This window comes from Danio rerio, chromosome 13, assembly GCF_052040795.2.
Source record: "Danio rerio strain M-AB ecotype USA chromosome 13, GRCz13ab, whole genome shotgun sequence".
Taxonomy (NCBI): Eukaryota; Metazoa; Chordata; class Actinopteri; order Cypriniformes; family Danionidae; genus Danio; species Danio rerio.
The window spans coordinates 37,512,689-37,536,254 of NC_141033.1; the positions used below are offsets into that span (position 1 = coordinate 37,512,689).

The 23,566-nt window shown below is 37.2% G+C and overlaps 1 protein-coding gene and 1 long non-coding RNA gene across 13 annotated transcripts in view; one reads left to right on the top strand and one right to left on the bottom strand.

Annotated features, from left to right (window-relative positions):
* LOC141377032 (uncharacterized) overlaps positions 1-23,566 on the top strand; it is a 316,142-nt gene that overhangs the window by 134,459 nt on the left and 158,117 nt on the right. Inside the window, exons 3-4 of one of the 12 annotated variants that reach the window (XR_015506218.1) lie at positions 16,343-17,430; positions 18,585-20,036. The exons of 10 other annotated variants lie outside the window; for them this stretch is intronic. The gene's annotated coding sequence lies outside the window, so the exon portion shown is untranslated. Of the gene's footprint in view, positions 1-16,342; positions 17,431-18,584; positions 20,037-23,566 lie in introns of those variants that run through there. One more of the 12 variants, XR_015506213.1, reaches the window with a different exon arrangement.
* Positions 1,584-7,012, bottom strand: LOC147834251 (uncharacterized). Its single transcript, XR_015506567.1, has 3 exons — positions 6,758-7,012; positions 2,693-6,532; positions 1,584-2,604 (listed from the first exon to the last, which is right to left on the bottom strand). It is a non-coding gene; the product is annotated as an uncharacterized LOC147834251 (long non-coding RNA).

Consider the following 23,566-nt stretch of genomic DNA (forward strand, 5'->3'; position numbering starts at 1 on the left):
CGAGATGCCTTCTTGTCAATATGGACTAAAATCCTAGGAATATTTCCAGTACCTTGTTGACTCTATGCCATGAAGGATTAAGGCAGTTCTGAAGGCAAAAGGGGTCCAACCAGGTACTAGTAAGGTGTACCTAATAAAGTGGCGAGTGTATAGCTCATGTCTTTGGACTGTGGGGGAAACTGGAGCGCCCGGAGGAATCCCCCACCAGCACTGGGAAAACATGGAAACTCCCCACAGAAATGCCAACTGGCTTAGCCAGGACTCAAGTAAGGCAACAGTGCAAACCACTGAACCACTATGACACCCCATATTTTCATCTATTTCTATCAAAATTAGTATTATATATTTTTTAATTTATATATATATATATATATATATATATATATATATATATATATATATATATATATATATATATATATATATATATATATATATATATATATATATTGCGGCTGGAAGGGCATTCTAATTAGACATCCAAGTAATTGGTTAATCATTCTGCTGTGGTGACCCCTGATCAATCAGGAAATATTCTGTTGGATAGTGAGTGGGTAAATATATAATTTTTAATACCCCATTTTGGTCTTGACTGTATATATGCCAGGCCAGTTGCTGATAATGAAGAAATGTTATGGTCTTTACAGTTCTGTAGTCCACTCCTGTTTTGCTTGTCGAATACTTGTGCACCCCTACAGACTGAACACACAGAACATCTCTAAAAACCACATTTTTAGTTTTTTTAGGCCCATGAAAAGCTGTCGTCATGAAAATGAATGCTTAAACATGCAAAAGTTTTCAAATTTCAGTTGGAAAAGGCCCTTTATGTATCATACACTTAAACTGTATAAACAAACAGGCTAAGTAAAGCAAATCAGTCTTTTCAACATAGATTTTTTTTTAACATAATTTACTATTTACCTAGCTCGGTTGGCTGTAACTTGTAACTAGAAAAGCTGTACTAAAATTAATAAAGTCACACTACTGAGAAATAGTTATCAGTGTCATTGCTTTAATTGTAAAATTCATAGAATGAAAGTCATGGAAATAAATTTATTCAACATATTCATGAGCCTCTTGTCTCATTGTTATGCCTGCCTTTTAAGCGTTTTAGTACTAACTGTAATTCCACTCAGGGACTACAAAGATCACTGATATCATGAGGCTTGACACGAGTCATAACAGATGAGTTTTCACTATACAGTTACTGTGGGGTCGTCTTTGACCTCTATTTGTTTTCTGCAGTCCCCTGAAACCCCTTCGTTGGCCTCCTGTGGGAAATAACCCGGTGAAAATGAACTAAGCGGAGTGCAGCATTGAATACATTTGATTTAAAAGACCCGCTCACTGCCTCAGGAAAACAGTCATTTGTGAGTGGTTGCATAACAGACAGGACAAATGAATGCGATTTAAAAGCATTTTATTGCTGCGCTATAGGTTTATTAGCCTTAACTGCTCTTCACCGCCGCTGTGGATATGAGCTGCACAGGAAGTACTCGATGCAGCAAATAACAGCTCTCATTTTAAGGTCATTGGTCATGATGGATGTTGCGAGAAAGCCGAGATTTTTATTTTTTTATTTTGCACTGTTTGTTGGTTGGTTTCACCTAGCAATAGCATTTGAAAGTCTATGTGGCACTGAGCAAAAAAAGCCACTTTTCTTTCCTTTATCATTTTAATGGCTTTATAATGGCCAGATTCAGCACTCAACAGTCGGGATTATTCAAATTCCCAGTTGAATGTCTCTCGGGGGGGATTGATGCCCTTGAAACAGTGGCGGTTGAGTCCAGTGGAGTCCAAGTGTCTTTGAGAGATCCTCATTTCCATAACACCTAAAGTCAGAAAACAGTGGATTGTAGCTACTTCAGCATGATTGCTGGTCTCTCTTCGGCAGGTGTGTAATTGGCTGTATGTTATGTGGCGGCTCTGGGTTGTTGGTATAGGAACAGTGCCTGCAGCGCTGCTCAGGCTAATTGGATCTTTAGCCTTCAGGAATCTTGATGACTAGCCAAGTAAGATGGGGGCACTGGGGTTATAGAAAAAAAAATCCTGTTGCAATCTTTTATGGCCAGTGATGAAAAATGAAGAAAGGCAGTGTTGATCCCCTGTTAAGGTTATTATTTTGAGCCCTCATAGAGTATGTAGGTTATTGTGTCAACCCTGTTTTTAATAAGATCCCTTTTGAAAACTAGAGTTTTTTTTCTCCAACCTCTACATCTTTAAGATTGCATATGCTAATATTGCCTAATAACATGCATACATTTATTTTCATGACATCAATTACTGACCTGGCATGAATAATATACATCAATTTTATAATTGCTTTGTTAATAGAAATTGATTTGGCATTGTTGTCATACTATTGTTTCTGTGTAAATACCCTACATATTAAGCCCTGCTCACACTATGTGCTCGATTTTAAAGATTTAATATTAATATTATGTTTTTTCTGAGTGTGCCAGTTTAGGTTCAGTTCAAAACACAGTTCAGATTTTTTTTTATTATAATGTGTTAAAAAGTGTCATTTTGGGGGCATGAACACAGGTTGTTGTTTAAGGGGTTTCGACTTCCCGCACAAACTTAATAAGGGGGCGGAGCCAAGAGCTCCCCCGCTTTGTGTATGGCAGAAGACAGAGAGAAGCAACAAGAGTGAGAGGACCAGCATTCAGCCATACATGTACGACTCGGACACAGACCAAGCAGAGAGTACTGTTGAGGAATCAATATTCCTAATGGGCCAGAATGTATCTGAGTGGAAGTTACAAAATCGTTTGTGTCTTTGTATAGTTTTACAGCCGCTATGTAATGTATGTGTCATCTGTATAGGGATGTAATTATTAATTGGTTTCACTACTTAACACGCTTTAATTATTCACGGTTAATTAATCATAAAGGCTTCTCAACACCGTGTTTCTGCACAAAACTAAACTGCGGCTACTAAAAGTTATGCCAATTGAGTTTAAAGTTCTGAGCTTGTACATTGAGACTAATAACCACGCACACTGGATTAACTTTGAGGCTATAACTAACGCTAGTTCGTTATTTCCAATAGAGTTACGCGCACGCAAGGCAACGCGCTCACACTTTGCAGCTGCACCTAGTAGAGATGACAGGGAGCTTCTGTTACTGCGGGAAATGCAAACGGCTTTAGTTTAAGGAAGATGCAATGAAAAGTAAACAGGTTTGCAAACCCACCTAAAGTTACAAACAATGGTGCCGATGAGAGCGATCATGTGGTGAATGTTATACCACCAGCCGAGATCAATCGAGAGAGTGCTGAAAGACTCGGTGAATCAGCTGTTTAATGGCCTGAATCTCGATACGTTGCATTCACGGTGTGTTCAGCACAAATGGCCGCTAAATGTAAAATCTCTGTTGCTCATTTGCAGGAAGACGATGAAGGCTCTTGTGTTGAGCCCAATGAGCAAGGGTGTTTCTTTGGTGACATCGCTTTGACTTGCACGTTGAAAATGTCGACAATAACAAACTGAGGTTATGGTAATAGTCACCTGTCAATCAATAATGGTGGGTGGGAGGACTGCACTCCAAAGTCAAGTTGCAGTCGTCTCAAAACCGCTCCAATTGGTCCACCATTTTTTTTAGTTTTTTTTTTTTAATTGAAAAAAAAAAGGACTGTGTTTATATCACCACAATTTGCTGGTCTATACACTATACCTACACACATGTCTGTCCAAACAGCTTGAAAAGTAGATTTTTCACCATAGGTACCCTTTAATTAAGCGCCAGGGATGTGCGGTGAGGTTTGTGGCTACTGATGCACTGACCAATATATTTGCTAACAACTCACTGTTTTTCATCACAAATCAGCATTCTTTCTATACACATAGGCCTATTGGGCCAAGTAAGAATGTAACATGTATGGCGGTTCAGTATGCCTTCCAAAAAAAACAACAAGGCGGATGCTACAGACAACTTTAACAAGGGACAAAGCACCAAGTATGCTCGTTCGCTCTCTCTCTCTCTCTCTTTCTCTCTACCTCTCTCTCTTTCTCTCTACCTCTATCTCTCTCACTCACACACACACACACACACACACACAGCTCCAGCATTGGTCGTCAATTATTTATTACTTAATGTTTAGGTTAAAATTTTTGAGCTGAGATATTACCGTTACATCCACCATTTTTGCAGTCAGTCAGAGTAAAACATAAAATAACAGATTCCTTGAACTTTACATGACTACTTAAGAAGAGCAGCCACTGAACAAGAATAAACATAAGCTCATGTGAGCCCCTTCATTGCAGCAGCGCTACTGCCTGCCTCACCTTATGTCTTTTCAGTGCAGCTTTGTCAGATCTTAAAACTAAATAAGTGATTGACATTTTTGAAATACATTACCTATTTTATGGGAAATTAGGCCATATAATCAATATCTCTACAATATATAAAAGCATTTGAATAAAGCATTACATTGGTAGCATACACTGAGTGAGCAAAAGGCACTCGCTCAACCCAGTTTGCAAGGGATTGCGCAATCTGACATGAGGCACAGCTCTGTGTTGCCTTACCTCGCTTCCTGCACTGATGTTGAACAGGAAATTGCATTTATAGCACAGATCAGTGGACAAATATTTATTTTATCATTAGTATACATCTTATGACGGCCGGTAATGACGATGTGCCTCACCTGCCTCTCCCGACCACACATCCCTGCTTAGCGCATGGTCTAAAGCTCATACAGCAGGTGCACTTAGGTCTTGTCTGAATCCACTTTTGCTGGATGAAAAAAATGGTCCGCATACCTGGCGCACAGGATTGTCCTAACTGTGCGTTCACACCGAAACCGGCAAGAGCGTCAAAGTAGCCGGAAATCATTCATTTTCAATGGTAGCCACATCTTCGTTGGTGTGAGCACCGAGGAGAGTTCAAAACAAGTCAACTTTATGATAATGAGCTATGACACGGTTCGGTGGCAACCAATCGTAATGTAAAAGTCCAGCGCTTGAGAGGAGTCCAGAGAACACAGCCCTATGAACTTTGGTTCCGACCACAGTTGTTCCCAAGGGTTTGATTATTGGATTTCCAGTTATTTACAAAGTTTTCTTTTTAAGAACATACATTTAAAAAAGTTACTAGCAAGTTACTGATGTGCATTTATGTTATATTTTTTCTTTAAAAAAAGCGTGAATCTCATGTGACAATAAAAAACTGTATTGCTGCTTTATAATATTTTAGACATATGGGCACATATTGGATAAGTGGAGCAAAGCCACACCACATGCAACTTGATCTTCCATTGTAAAATAATTTTGATAAAAAGTGCTCAACATTTTCATCCTAGAAAGCATGTTTATATGGGAGTGTAACTCATTTGCTGGTGTGAACGCACAATTATTTATTTAATAAGTAATGGGTGTGTTTTAGCCATAGCATGCATTAAACCAATCAGTATAATCCCCCATTCCCTTTAATGCTGCATTTACACCAGACGCGGAACGCACGTCAAACGTTAGTGATTTACATGTTAAGTCAATGCAAATGCGCGAATAGACATCCTGCGGCGCGATACGCGCGAATGACGCGGCAAGAATGGCATGGTGCAAATTGAGTGTTTTGCCGCGTTGACCAGTCTGGAGCTTGCTCTTGTGGGGGCGTGATTTGGACGTACACCTGTTGTTGGATTCCCAGGGGAAATCCTCCAGCCGACACCGACAAAAAGTTCATCAAACTGGGCTGGGCTCAGTCAGAAGCTCCGCTGAAAGCCTCCATCATCCAGGTTCAGCTTCTAGAGAAGTTTATGTACTCACAGAACTGGATGCACCTCTGAAATGATCTAATGGACTCAGACACGGCCCTACACGTATCAACGCTGTTTTTCAGCCTTCATAAAGCACATAAACAGTTATTTTATCAATAAAATCCATGTTAGCTATTTAGCTATGAAGCTAGTCACCGGGCAGACAGAAGCGCTGCCCATCACGTGAATCCGCGTATGTTCTGAAGTCAATTTAAAGCGGGAATGAAGCGGATTTGACGCGCGAATGAAGCGAGTAAACTCAAATGTTCACGCGGCTATTTACGCGCGAACAGCACGATTTATGCGTGAATTCCGCGTCTGGTGTGAACACAGCATAAGAGTGAGATATTGTCACGCATGACACATTTTTACATGTAATAAATCAAAATAAGTGTTAAACTAGCAAGTTTAACTCTAACAAAGTATGAATTCCAACAAAGCACCCCAAGATGAAGAAGGCAAGGAAAAACATTTAAATTTAAATATGAAAAAAAAAATCTGTTACAATCTGTGTCCATTTTTGAATGTTACCATTTAAAAAATATGTTACCATTTATCTTAAATATGAAGCTATCTGAAATATTTCTATCTGAAATATTGTTATGGCTCTTTTATTCTTCATCTATGTTAAGCTGCTTTGGCAGAATCTACATTGTAATATGCACTATATAGAAATAAAAAAATATTAATTAAAGACGGATTGTTGATTTGACATGTTCACAAACAGCTGATTAATCTGATCAAATTTTCTTTCTGATAACAATCGGGCAGTGTCTGTTTGGTTTATGGATTTACTTACAATGTGTTGAAGTTAAAGCTTGTTCTTTTTGTTTTCTTCTTGATTAATTCATTGATCTGTTTGATGATTGAATATCTGATTTGGTTTTTATTAAATCATGCATTTGTTGAAACTTAAATTTTCATTTAATTGAATTATTTAAGAAACTGTAGTGGGGTCTTTCAACCCCTTGCGTCCAACCCACTTTATTAGCCAAATACCGCTACAAGGTTTTAGATACTTTCCTGCAGTGTGACTCTGTTACAACTAGATTCAAACCAAGAACTAATAGGAGTGCTAAACCTGATGATGCAATCAGCGCAACAACTTCAAATCTCTTCAAATCCCTTTTTTCTTCTTCTAGGTTTATTATCAAGTCATTATGGGTCAAATTAACTACAGATTGTTTTTGGGGTTAAAAAAAGGCAACAGCAAGTTATTAAATACAAATATTCACAAATTGAGATACAAATTTTTCTTCAACTGTAAATAATATATTTATACATACTATATTTTATTTGGAAAAACAATTTTGTATTTAGAGTAAATTAGTGGTAAGAATAAATATTTTATTTTGTAAATATTTAATATTTTTTAATGTTTTTCTACACCCTGGGACATAAAAAAGCTATATAGCTGATGAAATATCTAAATGTGCATAGTCATCAACTGCACTACTTTCATTTTACTAAATGTATCTGTTCATTAAGGCCACACCAAGTGCTTTCCACAGCTTTTTTTTTACATCTTTCTTACTCTCTGTGGAGGCAACAAACTCTTTATTGAGGGTAAACTGCAAAACAAGCTGTTTAAAACTTTAAAAGTTTGATATCACACAGACGCCATGCCTGCAGTAGCACTGACTTGTATCAAGTGAATGTAATAGAATGTGTGAACAACATGCAGAGACGTAACGATGATAAAGGAGACATCAGTGTCAATGAGTAATTGATAATTGCAGCCGTGCAGCGGGAGAGAACCGTGAGCACTCGCAGGAAGCAAACAATCATTCTAGGGGACAGAAAATATATTAAAATTGGATCCTTGACACATATGGGAGATGGAAGGAACCATCCAATTTTCATTTTACCTATAGAAATTGCATTTCGTTCACCTCTGACAGTCTGAGCCCAGTTACTGCATGGCAGCCTGATGATTTTTCCTGGTTTATGAAAACTCACAGAAACGGTCGCAGCTGCTGGAAGCCAGAGATTTTATTTGAGAAATAAAGAATGCCAGTGCTACATGTTTGTGTGTAAAATGAAATAAAATAAAATAAAATAGAATTAAATTAAATTAAATTAATTTAAATATTGAAAAATAACTGAAATAGTAAATTCACTATTTAATTTTACATGGTTTAAAACAACAAAAATATTTATATTTACATTTATTCTTATAGGAAACAAATTTATCCAAAGCAAATTACAAATTATTTATTAAAACTAATGCCAAATTGATCAAGTTAAAATGATACTGGCAGTTAAAAAAACTTTACTTTTTTTTTTTTTTAGATTAAAGCAATAGATTTATTAAACCATTTAAAAATAGACTTTATCTGGAAAACTCCATTGCTATAGATCACCAACAGTAAAAATTAATTATTTGTTGTATTATTAATGTTATTATCATCATCATCATCATCATTAATTTATCATCATTATTACTAATAATTATTTGTTTTATTCATAAAAATGCGGATAGTCATAAATGTAACTCATAAAACATCTAAAAGTATCTCACCTCTGACAGTCTGAGCCCAGTTAAAGCATGGCAGCTCAATAATTTTCTTTTTTGGTTCATGAAAACTCACAGAGGCATTAGCAGCTTAGGGAAATAAAAAATGCTAGAGCAAATAAAATTAAAATTAAATAATAGCGACGCGGTGGCGCAGTGGATTGCACGTTGCCTCACAATAAAAAGGTTGCTGGTTCGAGCCTCGGCTGAGTTGGTTAGCATTTCTGTGTAGAGTTTGCATGTTCTCCCAGGGTTCACATGGGTTTCCTCCGGTGGCTTCAGTTTCCCCAACAAGTCCAAAGACATGTGGTATAGGTGAATTGGGTATGTTAAAATTGACCATAGTGTACGAGCGTGTGTGTGTGAATGAGCGTGTTTGTGTTTCCCAGTAATGGGTTGTAGCTGGAATGGCATCCACTGCTTAAACATATGATGGATATGTTGGCGGTTCATTCCGCTGTTGCGACCCCAAATTAATAAAGGGACTAAGCTGAAAAGAAAATGATCGAATGAATTATAATAATAATAATAAAATAACAATAAAAATAAAAAAATATTAGAAACTAACAGAAGTAGTAATTTTACTTCTTGGTTTTAAAACACCAACAGCAACAACAACATTTCTATTGACATTTATTCATATAGCAAACAAATTTATCCAAATTACAAATTATTTATTAAATTGAATGCCAAATTGATCAAGTGGAAATGATATTGTCAGTTAAAAAACGTTGCCTTTTTTAGATGATCCTAACTTAAATACATACACTCTTAGAAATAAAGGTACGCAAGCTGTCAATGGGGAGGTACCTTTTCGAAATGTACAAATTTGTACCTAAAAGGTCCATATTAATACCTCAAGAGTACATAATAGTACCAAAATAGTACAAAAGTGCTCCTCTTGACATACTTAAAATCCTCTTAAAGTACCAATATGAACCCTTTGAAAAGGTACTTCTCCAGTGACCTTTATTTCTAAGAGTGTAATTTTCATAACAACAATCATTTTAATAAACTATTTTTACAATAGAGAGTACCCGGAAAGCTCCATTGTTATAGATCACCAACAGTAAAAATTAATTATTTGTTGTATTATTAGTGTTATTATCAACCCAGTGTCATTCTGATTATGTACCCCTATATACATTCCTGGAGAGAGCAAAATATGTCCCAAGAGCTATGTGTTTTTGCCGCAAGTGCCATTCGTGCCTGCTGTTCTCGTGTAAATTCATCAGAGGCTGCTGTTGACTGTCTGACCAACTGACAGATTTAAGTTTTTGTTTTCGTCTGTTTTCTGGAACCATTCATCACTGGACTCAAACCCCGTTGACGCAGACAACACTGCTCTGCATCTCAAGTCCGCCAACTCACATGTCCCGCTACTAACCATCTGGTAACAGCAGAAAAGCCATCCATATAGTGGTAGGTGGTCAGCTGGTAAGCGAGAAAAGAAACGCTGTCATACTGCCCCGTAGTGTTTGTTTTAAAGACTAAATGCAGCCATACACAGCTCTGGCTACATAATATGAGATCTCCAGAAATGTATATAGGGCTACATTTTCAGAATGAGCCAGTGTTGGTTATTATCATCATCATTATTAATGTTTTATTCAGCCCCTGAATCATAAAAATGCTGATGGTCATAAATATAACTGATAAAACATCTAAAAGTCGTTCACCTCTGACAGTCTGAGCCCAGTTAAAGCATGGCAGCCCAATATATTTTTTTTTCCTGGTTTATGAAAACTCACAGAGGCAGTCGCAGCTGGTGCAAGCCAGAGATTTTATTTGAGAAATAAAGTTAGAGTTTATGTGCGATGCGAAAACCATAACCATCCAGAGTTATCATTCCTCAGTGACCTTTGTGCATTGTTGACATGCAAACGCAGATCATGAATGTTTAATGGGAAAAAGAGACTAATGAGAGACCCGGGATGACACTAACTCAAAGCCGCAGGGTTAAAAGGACAAGCGGCATAATCAACCCTGCCAGCAGAACACAAGGAGAGGGCAGAGAGAGGACGTCACACATGAGCAGCCGCGTTAGTGGCACACACTGAGGCTTTTCCATATTCACACGCTTACACAGACATACATAGACCACATGATGTTTACCTGCACCCGCGCTGCTTTGCTGTTGCCATAGATAAGGAACAACCTGGAGAGAGAAGTAAATAGTAAACATTCAGCTTTTAATATTTCCTCTCGACTTTGAAGCTCCTAGTTATGAACTAAATTTAAGTTTCAACTTAGCCATTCTGCCGAGGAGTTTTAACATGATTATTATCGCAGAGGACAAAGATTGTGGGTAGCTTTTTGGTAATGTAATGCACGTTATTTTACAAGTTTTTATGACCTGATATGATAGCTTTGTTTAAAAAAAAAGAAACTAACATTCAAAAGGCTGAGTTTGTTTCAGTAAGCTGGTAATCAAAGCAACTAGATGAACAAAGCTAAGCTTGAGATCTTATTGAGAACTTGATTAGTCCTATTTTTGTCTTGATTAGAACTTGATGTGTGTACATTTTTAAGTTTATTCCTACACTATAAAAATACTGTTTGCCTTCCATTGAACTTGAGTCCATTCCAACTTATATTATGCTAACCTGACTTAAAACAGCTTAACAGTTCAAAAGCTCAAAGTTAGAACATGATTAACTTAGTTTAATAGGTTACAATGAACTGAAAACATACTATATGTCTTTCCTGACTAATTGATTACAGCGGAATTGTCTGAAATGTTTAATCGGTCTTCAGGTCGACATGATCGTTCAGAATCCATTCAACACTAATTTTCTGCACATTTTCTATTAATAATAATCTTGAAAACAGTTGTACTGCTTTATATTTTAATTTTAATTACTTATTTGTTTACTTGATATTTTTAGTTATACAAACCATTAATCTCTTATGCAGTGCATTTAAACTGTATTTTTTTGTTTCAAAGTCCCAAAATTCCAAAGTTTTGAATGGCTGGACACACACGCCTTTAAAAGATTCTGGCTGTATGATAACCTTGGATAAAAATATCACAGTTCCACGGTATCACTGTATTGTGCTCACTGCTCTAAAATATATTCTTGTTAAATGTCTTGGATAAAAAAAACATAAAAAAAAATTCCCTTTGAAAATAATATATTATATTTTTTGAATGATTTATGATATTTTGGAGCAGTCACGTCAGGCTATACAATTCAAGTAAATCATTGACTTCTGCTGTCTTCATTTGTTTCAAAAACTTTTCTTTACAATTTAAAACAGCTTTTTTTTCTGCTGGAGATACTGTTGTCCTAAAAAAATATAAATAAAAAAAAATCTTACACATACCTTAGGAATGGCATTACAGAAAGATTTGTTGGTTTTAAAACCTTGACTTTTCCAAACCACGGTATGCCTTGAAAACATTTATCATCCCATGCCTAATATACAGTAAAATATGTATGTAAATATAGTAATAAGCTGAAGAAAGTGTGGAAGTTTGAGACCTAGTGTTCTCAATTTGTAAAACTATTAATTATATGTGGTTAAAGCCACATCAAACAGTGATATAAAAGGAAATAAATACACCAACAAATTTGGTAACTGATACCATACCGTTAAATATAGGGTTGTTTACGCTGAGATTTAATATTTTTTGGCAATCCCATCACAGATGGACAGTGCTAAATACAGGTGTAAATGGGGTCTAAAGCATTTTGACATTGTCCCTTTAGGACCACTTCCAGAGGTTGTTAAAAACACATTTGATTGGATTGCTTTTGTAGCGGTTGAATGCATTACAACAACAAAAGACCACCTGCTCCATACTGAACTAATTATATTATGAGATATGTTGTGGGCAGATGGAATTTAAACTTTAATATCTAACAAGGTAGGCTTGATTTGAATTTAGAAAAAAGCAGAGATGCACCGAGGGATACTGAAAATTATTGGCCGAAAGTGACATTCAGAAGTATGAATTTAAAAAAGGTTATGCTGGACTGCAATGACAGGCAGTGTTTAGCAAGCTGGTTTTAATCTCCCTATAGCCATAGTGACTGCATAGCTTTAACACAATAGCTTTCACACCAGATGCAGAAATCTTTGCTATAAGAAACCCATTTATTTAAATTGTTTGTGCCATTCAATGTCAGTTTGTTTCTGCACTGACCAAAACACAAGAGCAGTAAAGCACATCATTGACTAGCCTGCATGTGTGTTGTTTTCAAAGTTCAAACCAGCTCAATTTTTTCACTTTGTTTGGATAATCCGGTCATGTCAATCTTTACTTTTAAACCTAAGCAAAATTTTATATAAGATTATTTTACTTACCCAACTGGCAGATTATTTAGCTTGTTTTAAGGAAAAACTCACTTAGTTTTGACATATCGTTTCTCAAAACAAGCCAATATTTTCTGCTTGTCTAAAAAATGCTTTTGAATTTAAGAAAATGTAGATATTTGAACCAGAAACAAGATAAAAGTCAGACAAAAACGTTTTTGCAATGCACTGCGACTGTACTGTTTTCAATTCTCCCCTTTCATCTTCATATGGAAGATGTAGGCATATTTCAAAATATTAGGTGGTACAAGGACAGCAAATTAGGTTTGTGCTATATGCCTAATGTATGTAGCATTGCTTGTCTTTGTATAACAATTTCAAGTATATTGGCCCTGTTAAATAAATAAAATAAAGACCAGAAGAACCTCATACACAAAATCTCCACTGAAATAAATCATAAAAGTGGTTGAATTACAAAAAAAAAAAATGAATTAAACACTAGGGTAGGGTTGCACCAGCTGTTTGTAAGTTCTTTCTTAAACTGGAATGTAATGTCCACACTAGGGCCTTGGTAACTACTACATACCTGTCATCATTCGGGGGGCTGCAGTAAACAGTTGGAACGTAGCTTTATGTTTAAGTTAAGTTCAGTTTGCGACACAAAAATATTTAGTAGCACGAAAGTTGTAACAAGTGTCCATTTAAGTCACAACTAGGCTACTTTTTAACTTATGCACTGCTGTTTTGAAGTGACTGAACTCAAGCCTCGCATATTTGTTGCGCGTGCAGACCTAGGAAAATTTAAACCCCCGGCCCTGCCTACACACTGTAGAAGGAAAAAGAGGAAGACAAACACTAGCAGATCCCAGTTGAATCATGTCGCATAGGCACTGCACTCTGAAGTGTAAGGGGAAAGTAAGTGTTATTTTCCCTACCTAAAGATGAGGCTGTGAAGAGTCAGTGGTTAAAGTTTATTTTTGCAAAAATACATCAGAATTATAGCCCTAGCCTTGTGCTGTGTTCCTGTTATTTTTCTGATGAGTGTTTTAGCAATCTACATGCTTACAACCGGGAATTTGTCGACCGTTTTTTTGAAGGAAGGGTCAGAAAAGACTACTGTATATGGGATTTTGTCAGAGCTTGACAGGAACCTTACAGTAGAAAATTGTTGCCTCCTTGTTTTCTCTTTTTTGCAAATTATGTATTTTGATGCGTTTTGTTACTTGTAACTGCTTGTACTGTATCTGGTTAACTCTTTAAATTCATATATAACGACTAAAGCCATGTTGAAAATTTTCGCGTGCCGCTTTGTTTATGGATTTAAATGCGTTTGTGAGATCGCGATCCACTGCCGTTTGTTGTTGCTATGGCCACCCTCAGCTGTTCCTACACATGTGCGGCGGTCAAGTTTCAAAATAGTTCAGCTTTTGCCACTGTGTGGATTAATACAGAATGCGTGTCACTGTTTTTCCACTTAGTTAAGAATAAAGCAATATACTGGTGTTAAACTGCATTGCTTTAATGCACTCTTGCATTGGGCTCACACACATACCTGCCAACATTTTTACAGGAAATTACGAGAGTTTTCTAGGAGAAATACAAAATGGGAGGGTGACGGGAGATGGATCTGATAAACGGCAGACTCCTGGGAAAAACGGGAGTGTTGGCAGGTACATACTCTGCACTAAGACTACTTTAAAATTGTTGATAAGCCGTGGTGGGCATTTCTCTCTGTCTCACGCTTAACGCAGTCGACCAATCACAACAGACTGGGTCATCGGACCAATCAGTGCAGATTAGCATCGTGCTGAGGAGGGGTTTGGGAACAAATAAATCGCTAAACAAATCATATGGAAGTCGTTGGGATAATAAGGTAAAAATAAATGCAAATTAGAAGACAATGAAAGTGTTTTTTGACTTTGCATGCATCTCAGCCTGTTGTTGGAGACCCCAAAACCAAAAATATGACCCTTTTTAATGCATAATAGGGGCTCTTTAATAGAGGTCATTGCATCCCTGCTGTAGGCCTCATATTATGCATTTCCAGCTTCTTTACTGAAGGTCAGTGTGAATTAGCAATATTTGAGGAACAAGAACAATTTAAGAGGATTGCTCAGAAATCAGCATACTGTATCTACATTTCAAGAAGGTCAAAGCATGTGTTGTTGCATAGTTTACAAAACAGATTCCCAGGGAGAGTTGGCTTTGGTTGTGAATATAAACTTGTTCTCTGAGGGTTAAATGTCAAAGAACATTAAAGATGTTAAGAATTCTCTAGCAAAAACTTGCCAGACTCTCTATATTCAGTTGTTTCCCTGACATATGTGACGATGTAACAGTTCTCCAGTTGGCCAGCGTTCCTCTTCTGTTCCAGCGCGATACAGGGAACAAAGGAACTCAGGAATGATGTTTCTGAGGCTAAAGAAAACTTCCCTTCTGTGTCTTTCTCTGACGTTGCCGTCGAGAGGCGAAGCGAGATAAAACCTTGTTTGCTGAAAAAAATCCCTTCCACTAGAGCAAGCTGTAATGATTAAGCTCACTGTCAGCTTTAAACATTCGAATAAATCTCCAACCCACTAAACATTTCATTCAGCGCGCTACATTTACATAACCCAGTGTGCGGACACAGACATGATAACTGCGCTAATTACAGCAGAGATCGTCACTGCTGAAACAATGCATGCGTTACAATTATACACAAGGATTAACTTTTAATAACTGGGAAAGTTTCGTGCTTCTGCATTCGTGATGTGAATAATGGTAATGTACAGTTAATACCTCATGGATTAGGAATGTCTTTGCTGGCATCGTTAATTCTGAGAGCACTTCCTGAGCTGAGCGGAAGATAGCATAGTTCTCCTGCGTCTGGAGATTTGGGAAATCTTATAGATAATGCATCAAGGAGACCAATCAAGGTTAGCGCTAGCTCATATTTATATTCAGATGTATTTAAATAATACATTTAGGTATTTGGGTATGCAGGAAGGCTTGAGTGACCTTTGCTCCTTAGCATTTAGCTGGACTGAGGTTGCGGGGTGTTTTTTATATCATTATCTGCAGAGCTTCAAAATGGACTGTAGGTCAATCTTGAGAGTTCAATAATTGCTGGCTCACAAAAAAAAAATGAAATAAAAAAGAAATCTCCTGGAATTCTCAAAAGGCTCAGTCCGGAAGTAGTGAAGAAAGTGAAAACGTTGAGAGAAATGGGGAGGCTGGCATTTTTTTTGTGGCTTTGTTGTGCTGCTGACCTTTGGAAATATCACAGATTAGATCTTTAATTATTTATGAAGGGCAGCAGTGTTGGGTTGAGGCAGAAACAGTCTTGTCACACATGATGAGGTTGTGTTGTTGGCGAATTAAGAAGGACAGAATGGATCAGGCTTGAAGGTTGCTCTCATGGTAAGGCAACATTAGCATTAGCAAGGTAAAAGCTTTGGGAAAACCCGTGCACATTGGTGAAATTGTGCATGTGACGTCTGTATTGTGTGTAGTTTGTGATTCACTAAAAGAAGTATTCAGATCAGGTAACAGCACAATTTCTGATAGTAGGTCAAATCTGAATGCTGGATTGTGGAGACTCCAACATGCTGTGAACTGCAGCTACTACTTTGGGTTAGTCTTCTGATTCTCCTCTTGACAATGGCAAGTGTAATTGGTAAAGAGTTAGTTCACCCAAAAATGAACATTTGAATCATTTTTTGGTGGGGAAGGCATGATCGAACACCCAGAAAGGGGGGAGAGCAAGCGGAGACACCGGCGGCTGGTCAGTGGTCTAATCATAAATAATTATTAACACCTGTATTTTCTAGTGATTGGGCCGGAGAGACACCTTCATAAGGGGAGGAGAAGGAGAAGCCGAAAGAGAGGAGAGCCTGACCATTCACAGACTTGAAACACACAGACACGCACATGAGTGCCCAGCGCAAACACAGTGAAAAATAAAGAAAGTTTGTGCTTACCTGATATCGCAGACCCTGTCTTCTTCTTCCCACCCAACGAACTTTATTACACAATTATTGTTATTTGTACCCTGTCCAAACATAGGTGTAACATGTATTATATGTCCCCCAATATTTTTGGGGAACGCAATAATGCATTGGATAACATTTGAAATTTGTGTAATTTGATTACAGTTACTTAAGTCAATGTAGTTGCGTTACTTACGTCACCAATATATTTTTTAGAAGAAAAACTGCTTCTTTTAAATCCAAATTTCTGCTGCAACGTCAGTAAATAACCATGTGCTTTTAAAGAGCTGGAGAACGCAAGCTGAAATGGTTTCTGTCGAGAGCGGTTGCTTCTTCAAGTGGAATACGTGCATTGCTTTGTGTGAAAACAAAAATAATGCTGGGAAATGCAGTCTATGGAACTCTAAAGAACTTTCGACTACTCAACCAGCAACTTGTTCTAGCACTTGAATAGAAAGCATTCTATTACAGCACTCATCACCAAGGAAGTCACCAATGCTCAAAAACACAGCGACCCAACTCAGCCTAAACAGATTAAATTGGATTTTTGTGCAGGATCGGGAGTGCAGGTATCTTGTGAATGTGAAGAGAAGCTTAGCTACTTATGGGGCCATTCACATATCGCATCTCGCATTTCCCAGGCGCACCCATTAAAAAAAAAACACGTGTCACTTGACAAGAACTGACTGATTCGCTTCATACTTTGTATGGACTATATACATTAAGTATAGTTAGACTAATTATCTCAGACAAACACAGAACAGCCAAACACTGCAGTGCTTTTGAATAATATGGATGTCAATGGTTACAGTATCCAGTTTGCATCTAAATGTCTTCCTTTGTGTTAAAAAAAAAAAAAAAAACAGGTTTGGAACAAGTGAACAATGAGAGAATTTTAAGTTTTGGGCAAACTCTTTTGTTTTTTGAATGTGTCAAGCAAGCGGCAACCTCCCGCTCTCCCTCAGGAAGCCAATACGGAAGTAACTAAAACTGCAATTCATCCGAAATTCCGCTAGTCCTGGCCGCTCCTGGCTCCAAAACAGAGCAAATTTCAATTGAGCCCACTGTTAGAATGGCCAACTTTACAGCAGAAAAAAAGGTGTTTACAGCCTGGTACAAAAAAAGATTTTGGTTCATACAGCTAATATTACCCTTCATGACAACTGTGAGGGGCGTGAATTTTTTTATAACTCATCCGTTTCCTTTATATTAAGTTATATTAAGTTTGCATAATTAAGGGAGTGGCCACTTGAGTTAGGTCTCGCTGGTCGCCGTCACGTCACCTCAGCTGAATCCGGCAGATTAGCCACTGAACTCGGCATATTTATCGTATTTCTGTGTTGTTTTATGTGTCTTTACACAGTCAACTGCCTTCTGGAGTTGTTTCCCACAATTATTAGAGGGCATGGCATGCTGAGTGAACTTAATTGTGCTCACAAACCATTCATGTGGCCTCCGTTTCCCATGTGAGTAAAGTTATATACTTATATACCATCTCTGTACATGTATTTGTTTTATTTAAGATCAATTATTGTTTATATTTATATTTAGAGCTGTAATGCACTCCAGAATCTGTCAGATTGATTAGCTGTAGGCTCTAGAACAGTCATCTGAAGCGTTGTCATACAGTGTTATGCTGGATTTTATCAATAGTCTTACAGTAACTAACACAGACTATATCTGAAGTGTTTGTAAGTAATTCGCGTTTTCCTCCTGTTTAAAAACGTCATAAGAACAATGTTTAGTGGCTCAATGTATTACAGCAGTGTTTTTAAAAGTCTAAACACTATTGATATAGTATACAACCAAGCACAAGTGGTCAGAATACAAACGAGTCACAAGTGATAAAGTATTAAGCATTTCTCCCAAAGTAAAGTGTGTCTGAACCAGGTCCAAGCTAAATGCTAGCAGGTGTCTGTAGCTCCGCTCACTCTCCGCCTCTTTGCCCTTGTTTGGTATCCCGCCGTGGGTGTGATGACGCGTGACCAAAATGGCGACGGTTGGCCGCGCCTACTTGTGGCTTCTTTTGCGCTCTTCAGAAACCTATGGGTGACGTCACGGATACTACGTCCATATATTTTAGTCTATGATGTCAAGCTGCTGTGATCAACAATGTTTGTCAGTTATGTTTCTCATTGAGTATTAAATTAAGAGCTGAAGTTTATGTTGTATTTTTATAGATTTATTTTATTTGTTTTAAAACTTCAAAATAAAGTAATTAGTAATGTAATCAGATTACAATTTTCCAATAGTAGTAATTTGTAATCTATTAAGTTTTTAACGTAACTTACCCAACACTGCTCATGTCATTCCAAACCAGTGTGACTTTTTCCGTATCCATAGAACACAAAGCAATTTTGATACCAAACCACTATTTTGGCTTCTATTGATTTCTATTGAATGGAAATGCCACATCATTAGCATAATATAGAGTCATGTAGAGTAGATTGCCCTTTTTCTATTCCCTTTTTTTTAAATACATTATTTCAAACTCAGTGATGCCACTTTGTTCATTGTTGAGCTTTTGCTTGTATGGAGATTAAATTCACGGCCTTTGACTGCCGCCTTGAACTTGAGAACACACGAATAGACCAGTGTGACCTGGTTAATGCTCTGCCGCTACCCCTGGGAGACATTTAAGAGACCACTGTTTTTGCAACCCCTCCTGATAAATGCCTCAAAACCTTGTGCAAATAGTACCCTGTAGCATTTTTATTGCTATGCAATGAGAAAAAAAAGAGTCAATACTGACATGAAAAGCACACGATTCGCTCTGTTGAGGAATCACTTTAACTTCCATCATGATGTATTATTATTAATGGATGCATTTAGAGTGAGAATGAGTTTACTGTGAATAAATGCTTAGATGTGCCTACATTTTGCGCACAGAAGTGCATTTAGTAAATTCTATTCACAAAAGTTAAAACAATGTATGTATTCAAGTCTTAGTTGTCACCACAATGTGCCTGTATAGTTTCCACTAGAGCTGCATAATATTGGAACAATTTGACATTGCAATATTTTGTTACAATATGAATACAATTTCACCAGATGGCTTTCAATAGCTCTTTTTGGGGGAACTTCATTAAATTAGATTGAGTCAGGCGATTTTATAAGGGTGTGAATTATGTATAAGAATTATAAACAAGTTGCAAGCAAGAATAATTACAATTGAGTAAAGAAAAAGTAAAATATATAGTGCTTTATGGTTTTCCTGGAGAGTCAAACAATATCCAGGTACAAAAATTCAATAATGAAATGTAAAATAAGTGCTTTACACTCTCTTGAAATACCTTAAAAGTAGGGATGTCCCAAAAAGTTTTTTTTTTTGTTTTAGCCCTCAAGTCATTTGATTTTGAGTATCTACCAGTACTGACAACTGATCTGAACAAACAGAGCACTTCTGTGAGGTAGCTTGAACTATCAAGTAATAAATGACATAAATTCTTCACTTTTGGACTTTAATGCAACAGTAATTATAAAAAATCTAATATAAAAACAAATAGCACCTCTGTTTTAAATACCCGGCAGGCATTTAAACAAAAAATAAATACAAATAAATGTGCCACAGTCTTTGCAAAGCCAGTAATGTGCTTTAAGAACTGCATTTCAAATTCTTACTGTCATCACAATAGTAAGTTTCACAGAAGGAAATTGTATGCTTTTCTTAATGAAACTTGATGTATTGTTATTGTTATGATGTATTATCAGGTTTGTTGTGTTAAATGTAGCCTTTTCCTTTCCACCTCTTGCAATTCCCAGTTTACATATCTCACAGTTTGCTATGGCAATGTTGTCGTCATCAACTTTATAATACATCAAGAGCGCAGAGATACTCACGCTTTCCGCTTTAAGCTGCTTTCGTGTTCTACTTTGCCGGCATTTAAGTGATGTCATGCTGCACGCATTGCTGTTTTATGTGTGAAGTCAAGAAAGAGATCTAACTCTGTGCCACAGCATAAGATGGGTTAAAAAATAATGAGATTCTAAATATATATTCGAATCCTGATTGAGAGGTAAAGTCCGATTCTAATCAAATCTGGAACCACGTAATAGGGCTCATTTCCAATCACGTGATCGGATCTGAACATCTCTACTTAAACACAAAGTTTAACTCTGATATGGTTATACTGTACAATGACTCCACAAATCTCATGTTTTCTTAATTGTAGAGCTGTGAACCTACACTAGTCTCACGGTTTGGTTTGGTTACGATTATCATGCCATCGATTCGGTTCAATTCGATATTTCGGTGCATCATGGTGCATTGATGGTGCTTTTCATACACAGTTTTATATTTTCTTCACAGCAGCAGTTTTTGTATTAAAATGTATAAATATATTTATGTATTATTTGTAATACAATTTTGTCATTTAATACAAACAGTCAGATATTTAAACTGTAACTTTAAACAAGACGCATTTAGCAAATAATATAAACAAATATAAATATCTAGCTCAATTTCTGATCCTTGTCTAGTTCTCTTACACCTCTTTGATTGGTCACACCCTCAACAAAAACGTTTGCGATTGGCTCTTGCGCGATTTGCTCTTCACAGATGAGTGAGACTGAGCGGCAGGCGGCAGCGGCGATCTCACAGCTGATGTATGATAGACACGGTGGAGAAAACTCTGCAGACAAGCGCTCGTTTCTTTATCCAGAAGTAACGTTGTAAAACAGCCGAGAGGAGAAGAAAAGCCATCCCAGCAGGTCAAATGGGCCACTGTGTGTGTGAGAGCGAGAGAAATGACTTTCATTCTCTCGATCTCAGTGAAATAGGGGCTTTTGTTGTATATGTCAGTGAAAGACTGATCCAGCAAACACACACAGTGAAATTGTGCACAGTTTATGAGTTTTAAGTAGTTAGAGCGTTGTAAATACTCGCGATCGCCTTCCTCGCGACAGAGCACATATGAGGTAAATGACGTTAGTAATAACCGGTTATGATTATTACTGAACCGATACCAAATTATCCGCGTCTGCATCGCGGTGCACCAAAGAAACGATTAATTTTGATACCCCTATTGTAAACTATAATGTCCAAATCAACACTGCATTTTCTGTAATGTGACTATTGTGAACACACATTGCGATATCAGTGCTGAATTGATATATTGTGCAGCCCTAGTTTCCACTCAAAATACAGCAGTCATCATTTTAATCTATCATTTAGTGTAAATGTGTTTTTGAGTGGAAGAAAAACCAAACTGCTGTACTTCTGCTGCCTTTCTAGAAGAGCGTGTAGCCTTTATGGCTTGAACACTCACTGCAGACACAAACAGTATGATCAAAAACATCATAACATTTAATTTTCCATAACCGATCCTCAGTAATTCATTAGAAACCGCATAAATTTTCTGTTACGCTCATTTATTTAATTTTAAAGATTTATTTTTGTTAGTTTTATACATAGAGGGCTATGGAATTGAGAAAGTCCAGCAAGCAGATGCGCTGTATATCAGCACACTGCCAACAAGGCTATCAAACTGACTTTGTTATGCTATTTTTGATTGCTATAACTTACCAGTACAGTTTAGAAGATGTTTGCCATCTTCCTTTTTAAAATAAACCCTGAATCAAATCACTAAAGATCGGGAGCAACCTAGAATATACACACCCCATTAGCAGAGCAGCTAATAATGCATTCACTTTTAGCATCAGACCAAAACAGCTTTGACTATCAACTCGCAAACAAACATGAGAATGAGCACTGGAGGATTTGATGTCCTCCCTCGAGTGATAACTATGGCATGTTTGATATGCAAATTTCCTTCCGTATTACAGCTCCTCTATGTTCCGTGAGGTAGAACTCACTGGAGGAGAAGCGAACAGCTCAATCGCAGCCCTGCGCCTCCGAACGCTGGGGGAAATGAAAGCCGTCATTCAGATTCAGCAAGGGCATCAATGAGAATAGTTTAGCAACTTAGTATGAGCTGTGAGACTCTGAATCTGCCTGATGATGTTACTTTCACAAGCATGACTTTGTATTGCAGATGTAAGAAGTATGAAATATTCTCCTCAAACACGCAAGTCAAATTGGATTGCGAATTATTATACGGACAGAAATAGCACTGACTAATCAAAATAGTGTATTAATGCAAATTTATTTGTAGATCTAAGAAAACAAATATGCTATTCTGATCAGGCGACAAACGGAATATTATTTAAAGGACATTCATTCATTCATTTTCTTTTCGGCTTAGTACCTTTATTAATCTGGGGTCACCACTATTTAAATAGACATGTTTGTGTATATTAACCACTGATCATGATGGTAGTAATTGATCAAATTATTGAGTATTGTAATTGGACATATATATATGTGTGTGTGTGTGTGTGTGTGTGTGTATATATTTATGCCTGTGTGGTGTGATTGAGTTCATTTTTACAGAGCAGAGTTTCATTGGTAAACCTAGGTTTTTGTGAATCGTATAATATTGCTGGAGTTACGTTAAGAAGCACGTTTTAGTCCACAAATTCACAAGAGTTCACTGTCTACATTTTTGCCAATTTAACAATACACTGCTTAGGGTATGTATTGTTGTACATTTTAGATACATATCCTTCTTGTACACACCCAGGCAGGGCTTGTCATACAGATCCTTTAGCACAGTGGTCTTCAACAACCGGGCTGCGGTACCAGATCAGGTGGTACCGGGCCACACAAGAAATTATTAATTATTTCTGTTTTATTTATTATCTGAGTCTGAAAAATGACCGTATTCTCTTGCTTGCATCTCGGTCACTTGAATACCCAAATTTAACCCACAAGCAGCAAAATGAGTAAGGAACAGACGTCTTTGAAAAGTTTCTTTGCTAAGGAGAAAAGACCCAGTGAAGGACCCACGAACTGGGCCAGAATGGATCCACAACCCATTTGTCAACCTCTCAGGTAAATTCAGCCTGTCTGCAAGAAGATCAATTGCTGCAGATTGCAAATGACGGCGGCTTTTAAAGGCCATTCACTTATCGCATCTTTTCTACAGTTCACGCAGGTTTGTTATTTCCAATGGAGGTGTAGGCCTTAGGCGTGCAAGTGGCATGACGTGCTTGTGCCTTCCAGAC